Here is a 9,073-nt window from a genome sequence, read left to right as displayed (position 1 = left end):
GGCACTCATTTACAAGGTTTTTGAACAATAAATAATTGTCTCTTCGAACGGTTTCAATGCATGTTCATGATGAAAGATGAATTAGCATTCAAGTTCAATAAACTTTTATAAGCTAACATGGTTAAGAAATATCTTATTTACCTTTAGTGTCCATTTTGTCATACTTTTTTTGGATTAGTCCAAAATAAAACAACATATCTTATCTTGCTAATCAATAGATAGGTATAATAAACCTTCTTGGACTCTAGTTTGATGGGCTAAAAACATCAAGCCATTATAGAAAGAGGGAAAAAAGAAAAACAACAAATGAAGAGAATATTAACAAACAGATAAACCAATAATAAAATAGAGGTTGAGAAAAGAATAAAGATTAACTTTCAAGTGATAGTTTTCTATTTCATTGAATGAGATCTATAGCATCCATGGTCTGAAAGGTAACTTCCAAGATACATCAAAATTCAATGTTTCAACTGACCAGAATTTTTTAATCAAGTGTAAAAAATTAAGTTCCAAGACATAAAAGTAGAAACTGAATATGGAAACAAAACTTACTAGGGGTACAAAGGAGATGAGAAAGAGAATCGCGATCGGAGTCTAGGCATTGCTGTTGGGGAAGGCAAAACTTGTCGAGGTTGAGACACCAAGAAGACGACGAGATTTCTTGTTGATGAGGGAGAAGTTGTGTGTTGTAATCGTCAACATTGATCGAAGGGCTGAGAAGAAGAGCCCTCCATTGGAGAAGAAGTAACAGATGGGTTTGGGTAAAAGACATGAATGAAAAAATAGGAGAAGGGGAAAAATGAAAAAGGGTTAAAGGGGCACGAGACTTGGAAACTGTAAACTTGCGGCCTTTGTAAACACAAATGCCACTAAAGTACGAGTCTATAGTGGTGTTTGTATAAAAAGACCACTAAAGTAGGAGTCTATAGCTGTGTTTGTATAAAAACACCACTAAAGTACAAGTCTATAGCGACGTTTGTATAAAAATGCCACTAAAGTACAAGTCTTTAGCGGCGTTTGTATATAAACACCACTAATATACTGATAAATTGAGGAGTTTTTTGAAAAATGCCACTATAGATTAACCCTATTACGGTGTTTGTGTAAAACCATCACTAAAGTACTACTATATTATGGCGTTTGTTGAAAAATGCCACTATAGATGACCCTATTACGACATTTGTGTAAAAACACCACTAAAGTACTACTTTGTTGTTGCGTTTGTTGAAAAAACGCCACAATAGATGACCATATTATGGTGTTTATATAAAAAACATCACTACAATAATACTCTATTATGGCGTTTGTTGAAAAAATGCCACTATAGATATCCCTATTACAACATTTATATAAAAACGATGCTAAAATACTACTCTATCATGGAGTTTTGTATAAAAACGCCGCTTAAGTTACCATTTTGTGGCATTTGGAATGTAAACGGCGCTATATGTTTAAAGTTAGTGGTGTTTACTCTCAAAACACCACTCAAAACGCCGTTGTAGAATAGTTTTGTTGTAGTGAAGGGAAAAAATCATAACAAGGGTGAGCAAGGTAAAATCACCTATGTTATGGATATGGGGTCAGATATTCAAGGCAGGCATGTTGGTCTCTAACGTGGCAGTTAAACAAGTTGATAGCAAGCATGCATGTCAATATCAAAATTGTGAGGGACACACCATAGAATATTGTTATGAATTCTGAGCTTTGGTGCAAAGAATGATGGATGACAAAGAGATGGAATTTTACAAAGAATCTATTGAAGAAGAAGAGACAGAGGTTTGTGCATCTGAAGGTTCTTCTAGGGGAGTTTACAATGCCAATTTCCAATAATAATCACACCAAAAATGCGTGTGGAAGAAAAAATAACTCCTAAGGTAGTTATTACACCCCCATCCCCATTCCCTTACAATGACAACAAACAAGTTCCATGAAAGTATGAGTGCAAGATGAGCAATGTGGAGAAAGAGAATGAAGAAGTGGGTGAAGTAGGCTATTTCATCGGGAGTGGGAGATGTTACTCTCCCAATCAGGCCAAAGAACTTGAGAAGAGACCTACCAATGACAAGGGAAATAAGGTTGAATTACTACTGAAAGAAAATGAGCCAGTCATTAACGAGCTTGTGACAAAAAACGAGGTTGTGAAATTTATGAAATTTTTGAAACACAATAAATATAGTATTGTTGAACAGTTGCACAAGCTATCTGCTCGCATCTCAATACTTGCTCTTTTTATTGGGCTCTAAGTCACACCGATACGCTCTGTTGAAAGTCTTGAATCAGACTTTTGTACCAAAGGTCATACCCATAGATAAGCTAGATAGATTGGTTGCAAATATTCAAGTCGATAACTTTATTTCCTTTTCTGATGACGAGATCACGTATGGGATGATTGGTAGCCATAGATCTCTACATACAACTATTAGGTGCAAGGGGCATATTTTATTTCGAGTACTAGTTGACAATGGATCTGCGCTGAATGTAATGCCATTAGTAACCTTGAAGAAGTTGCCAGTCAACAGTACACGTATGAGAAACTGCCAGAGCATCGTTCGAGCATTTAATGGAACGAAAAGAGAAGTGTTAGAAAATATTTACATCCCTTTAACTATTGGCCCATCTACTTATGAGGTCGAGTTCCTTGTCATGGATATCATTCCTAACTACAATTGCATATTGGGAAGGCCTAGGATCAATCAGGCGAGGATAGTTCCATCCACACTGTATTAGAAACTCAAATTCATGATTGAGGGGGAGATTGATATGCATCAATGCTGAGGAAGACATTATTGCTTCTATGTCCACTATTGCCCCTTATGTGAAGGTAGATGAAGAAGTTGTAGAATGCTACTTCATATCTCTGAAATTTGTCAATGCCACGTTCGTGGCTAAGGGAAGAAAGATATCAAAGCCTAGATTCTCCAAATGTACCCGGATGGAACTAAAGCTAACATTGGGAATGGGAGCCAAGGTTGGAAGAGGACTAGGGAGCTGCCTACAGGGATATGTTAATCTTGTTTTTCCTACTACCAAAATTGATCTCTTTGGCTTGGGATATCAGCCAAACTTGAGGGAAAAATTGAAGGGAATCCAAAAAAGCCAGGAAATGAGAAGAGCAATATTAACTATATAGGACCTTAAGTGGGAGCCAATGACTTTCCAATCATTGCATGATACCTTTGTATCTGGAGGTCATATGTTTCAAAGAAGCCAGCAAGTTAAGAAACTGATTATCGAGGATGTGTTGAGTTAATCGATCGATGGAATCGGCTAAGAGGGGGGTGAATTGGCAATTAAAATTTTGGTGGAAGCTTTTGCAGAAAATTAAAAGTAATTTGCACAGCGATTTAGAGTGGTTCGACTTTCTCAACCAAAGTCTACGTCCACTACCTTAGCTATTCACACTAAGGATTTTCCAACAAATTTACTAATTTGTTCTTTCTTTTGAGGCCAAAGAGATAACCTTACAACTCTCTCAAGAATATACCCTAATTCTTGAGAACACTTTTTCTCAAAGAGAAGATTACAAATTTGCAAACTTAATGAAAAATCTCACAAGGTAAATGTGTTTGCACAATTCTAGAACAAAGAAAGAACACTCAAGAATAATACAATTGAGCACAATAAGTGTTCTTGAAAGGAAAAATGAATATTGAATGAAATAGGCTTGAAAATGCTCAAACTTGAGGTTTGATGCTTTCTCTTTGATTCTCTTTGATTCTTGTTGATTGTTGTTTCTTTTTGTTAATCAATGGCTTCTAAGCTTGTTTAAATACTCCTTCAATTGATTCTGATCGTTGGGGATGATTAGTGGAGTCAATGGAGTCGTTATTGTGTGAAAACAATTAATAAAATCAGTGGGTGTGTTTGGTGCATCGATGCATAAGGCTAGTGCATCGGTACACTATGTGTAAAATTCAAATATTTCGACCTTTGGACCCTTAGTGCATCGGTACACTAATAGTGCATCGATGCATAAATATGATTTGATGTTTTGAAAAAGCCTGGGTGCATCGATGCATGGCTTGTGCATCGGTGCATAAAATCAATTCGATGTTTTAATAAATATGGAGTGCATCGATGCATGGTATGTCCATCGGTACACAAAAGCTATTCGATGTTCAATTAAAACAAGGGTACATCGATGCATTAATTCATGCATCGGTACAATTACCTGAAAATTTGATTTTAGGCTCATTTTTTGTTCAAAATACTTTGTGAAAATTGTTTCAAAAATATTTTAAGTATAAAACATAATTTTACACATTAGTAAGGATTGAAATTTAACTTTGAAAGACTTGGAGTAATATTTTGATATTCGAATAATTATATCGAATATACTTAGAAAATCTTTTGTAAAATCTTAAAATTTATTTACCTTAATTTGTTATATCGAAACATCAAAATGTTTTCAACAATCTCCCCCTTTTTATATAACAAACCATTTTAGTAATTTTAAGATTTTTGAAATAAAGTTTTTGAAATTACTCCCCTTACTTTAACACTTCCCCCCCCCCTTTAACACTTCTCCCCCTTTTTATTAAATCAAAAAGACTCTAAAAACATTTTTAAACAATGTTTTGAAAAATTAGCCAATTGTTATTTAGATATTTAAAGCTTAAGTTGCTAAGATCACAATCAAGAGAAATGTTAGCCATTAGTTTCATAAAACAATATTCATATAAAATGTGTAATGGAGAATTGGTCATATATGTCTAAATGATGCAAAAATTAAGATAAACCAATATGAGTTTAACAACCAAATATATAAATATAAGTTCAAGCATCCAAGCAATCAAAACATAAATCTAAACATATAATCATCCAAAATAAAAACAATCCAAGAACATCAAAATGTTTATCAATCCAAGTTTTAAGACCAAGAAAGCATGGAAAATAAAGATCTACTTCATCGGAGGGTCGGGAGGAGGAGGATAATGTGCTCGCACTTCAAGAGTTTGAGTGTCCATACGTTCACACATCTCTCGTTGAAATTCAATTAGCTTAGACTCTATGGAATTAAACCTCAGATCAAACGATTCTACGAAAGATCGCAAATATGGAGGTATTTGATCTTCTTGTTGCGCTGGATCTGGTGTTGGCTCATCATCTGGTACGTGATCGTCAATATCTTGCATAAGATGTTGAAGCTCAGGATCATCGTCAGTAGCTGGTGCCAGAGGAGGAGGAGCACGAGAAGAGCTAGGAGCAGCTCGTGAAGAACTGGCTCCTGGAGTTTGCTTATTGGGTCGATAAGCCCATCGGCCAGTCTCCTCATCCTGTTTCCAGTCAGCTTTCTTCAAAGAAGTGAGATTGATTTCATTTTGAAGAGGGATGAGATTGTCAAGAGAGACTCTAAGACCGAGTTTGATAAAAAGATTACTAAGGAAACACCCATAAACTAAAGTTTCTACATGTTTGTATGGAATTACATTTATGATATCTACTAGTTCACTAAAAATGATATGTGGCAAATTTATCTTTCTATTATGGTGGATGCAATGTATCCACCATAAATCTCTAACATGAAGAGTGGAGTACCTACCTCCGGATGGTCGAAACCACCAAGAGATCATTAAATGCAGAAAATGATCGTGATGTGTACGTAAGGTACTAACACTAGTATTCAGAAGATAGGGATATGCCATAGTTTCTTTCTCATTATATAAACCACTGTCATCTAGCCCAAACTGTTTAGCTATAGTGTCAGAGTCAATATGAATATATTGTCCTAAAAGGTAGGATCTGATTCCTATAGTCCCACATTGACTCTCGTTTTGAATATATACCGTATTAGAGTAAAAAATGTGGACCAATTGATGATATACAATTGGTTTAAGGTAAAACAATTTATCAAACTTCCAGGATTTGAGAGTCGGAAGGTATTCAAAGTTAATATCTACCATGGCTTGAATAGAGGGAATACGTTCTTCCCAGATTTTGTATGTTCGGAAAGAATCCATGTACCTATGGTAGAGTTCTTCTCTATGACGACCAGACACATTATAACAGGAGTTTAGAATGGTCATATTGGGATCGTTTGGATTTGGAGGGTGAGGAGGAATAGGATTAGGAGGTCGGTTAGAACGACTCGAAGAAGTCCTAGGGAGTTTCGGGTTGGACATGGTTTAGGAATCGGGATTAGATGGGTAACCTGCAAATTTATAAACATGTATGAAATATAATCAATCCTAAAACTCAAAAGAGTCCGCAATAAAAACATAATCATACTACGTATATTTTTTATGAAAATAACACAATTAAATCAAAAACATCAATAATTTTTTAAACTAATAAAAAAATATTTCGAAATTTCAGAGAAAATTTTGAAAAATTGTTTATTTTTTGTCAAAATTGACTGTAAAATATAGTTTAGAATCATACTATAATCAATGCCCGATATAATGTTCATCCTAGAACTAATCTAAACTAGTTCTAAAATCAAAATTTGATAAAATAGAGGTTTTTGGAAAAATACCTTGAAAAATTCGGATTGAGTGGAATGTGATGATGTTTTACACGATTTAATGATGTTAGCAGGATTTGGATAAGTAATATGAATGATTTCCGATCAAAAACGTATGTTTTGGAGCAATTTTAAGAGTGAGGAGAGGGAGATGAGCGGCGGTAGTTGAGAGTGTTTAAGAGAGTTTGAGAAAATAAAGAAGAAATAGGGTTTTAACCTAAAACCCGACGGATGCATCGATGCATGGCCTTGTGCATCGATGCATATTCAAGGAGTGCATCGGTGCATCTTCATGATGTATCGATGCACATTCAAAGGGATGCATCGATGCACTTTCATAGTGTATCGATGCATTATGCACAAAAATGACAAAAATCTGTTTTAAACACTTAAAATGCTAAATAATTTAGCTCTAGTGGTATTAGCAACTCATATATTGAAAATTAATCATGTTCAATCAATCAATTTTATCATTAAACTACATTTGAACATATAATCAATTTTCACCAAAGATGATAAACTCCCCCTAACTATTAGTATAGAATCCAATTAAAAGTGTGATTCTTATCAACATCTAATTTAAAAGTGCTAAAATTATTTTAAACACTAAGTGAAGATAGGTAAGTTAAACCTAATTCTCTCATAAGTGTCCAAAATCTCTCTTTGTGTAAAGGTTTTGTAAAGATATCCGTTAATTGATGCAAAGTATCAACAAATTCTAGAACTACATCTTCCTTAGCGATATGGTCTCTAATGAAGAGATGTCTAATTTCAATATGCTTAGTTCTAGAGTGTTGGATGGGATTTTTAGTGAGACAAATAGCACCAGTATTGTCACACTTGATAGGAATGGTACCTTCTTCAATTCCATAATAAAAAAGTTATTGTTTTATTCTAAAACTTGTGCACAATAACTACCGGTTGAAATTTATTATGCTTCAGTGGTAGATAATGCAACACAATTTTGTTTCTTTGAAAACCAAGAAATCAACATATTTCCAAGGAATTGGCAAGTCTGGAGGTGTTTTTCCTATCTAATTTGCATCCTCCATAATCTGCATCAGAGAAGGCATGCAAGCTAAAGCTAGAGTCTCTAGGATACCAAAGTCCTAAACTAAAAGTGTCCTTAAGGTATCTAAAGATTCTCTTAACAGCTAGTAAATATGATTCCTTAGGACATTATTGAAATCTAGCACATAAGCAAACATTGAACATAATATACGGTCTACTTGCGGTTAAATAAAGCAAAGAACCAATCATTGACCTATATAATTTAACATCCACATATTTACCTTCTTCATCTTTGTCGTTTCCCATTTTCCAGTCCAAACTTCTTGAGCATGTCTTTGACGTACTTAGCTTGATTGATGAAGATGTCATCTTTTCTTTGCTTGATTTGGAGTCCCAAGAAAAATGAGAGCTCCCCCATCATGCTCATCTCGAATTCACTTTGCATTAGCTTGGAAAATTCTTGGCAAAGAACATCATTAGTAGAACCAAATATTATATCATCAACATAAATTTGAACTACTAATAAATCTTTACCTTTATGCTTTAAAAACAATGTAGTGTCAACCTTCCCTTTTGAAAAACCTTTTTCAATTAAAAAGTTTGAAATTTTTTCATACCAAGCTCTAGGAGCTTGTTTTAAACCATAAAACGCTTTTTTCAATTTAAGAACATGATTTGGAAATTTTGAATTTTCAAAACCAGGAGGATGTTCCACGTACACTTCTTCTTTTATAAAACCATTTAAAAATGCACTTTTAACATCCATTTGATATAATTTAAATTCAATGAAACATGCAAATTCTAATAACATTCTAATTGCTTCCATCCTAGCTACGGGAGCGTATATTTCATCATAGTCTATGCCCTCTTCTTGAGTATACCCTTGAGCAACAAGTCTAGCCTTATTTCTCACTATATTACCACTTTCATCAAGCTTATTCCTAAATACCCATCTAGTACCTACAATAGACTTATTACTAGGCCTTTCAACTGATGTCCATACTCTACTTCTCTCAAATTGATTTAACTCTTCTTGCATAGCCATAATCCAATGTTCATCATTTAATGCTTCTTTAATATTCTTAGGCTCTATGCATGAGATAAATGCAACATAATTACAAATATTTCTAAGAGAATATCGAGTTGTTACCCCTTTGGATGAATCACCTATAATCTCACCATCCTTGACATAGTTGTACTCTCTTGGGTAAGATACTTCCCTTTCTTCAATGGTTGGATTCTCGAGGGGATCATGAGTTTCCTCATCTTTCGTTTCTTTTTTTGATGATGGTTCTCCAATGTCATGTCCAGCGTCATTTATGTTTATAATGCCTACATCATCATTCACACAAGAATCCTTCATTGGAAGGGGATTATCATCGAAAACAACATGTATAGACTCTTCTACAACTAAAGTTCTTTTATTAAATACTCGATAAGCTTTAGAATTTAAAGAATAACCCAGAAAAATTCCTTCATCACTTTTAGCATCAAATTTGCCAAGATTGTCTTTACCGTTGTTTAAAACAAAACATTTACATCCAAAAGGATGAAAATAGCTAATGTTAGGCTTTTTATTTTTAAAAAGTTCATATGGAG

The sequence above is a fragment of the Hibiscus syriacus genome, unplaced genomic scaffold (genome assembly GCF_006381635.1).
Source record: "Hibiscus syriacus cultivar Baekdansim isolate YM2019G1 unplaced genomic scaffold, ASM638163v2 tig00111582_pilon, whole genome shotgun sequence".
NCBI classification, from domain to species: domain Eukaryota; kingdom Viridiplantae; phylum Streptophyta; class Magnoliopsida; order Malvales; family Malvaceae; genus Hibiscus; species Hibiscus syriacus.
The sequence above is the reverse complement of the archived record's forward strand: the minus strand, read 5'-3'. Positions refer to the sequence as shown.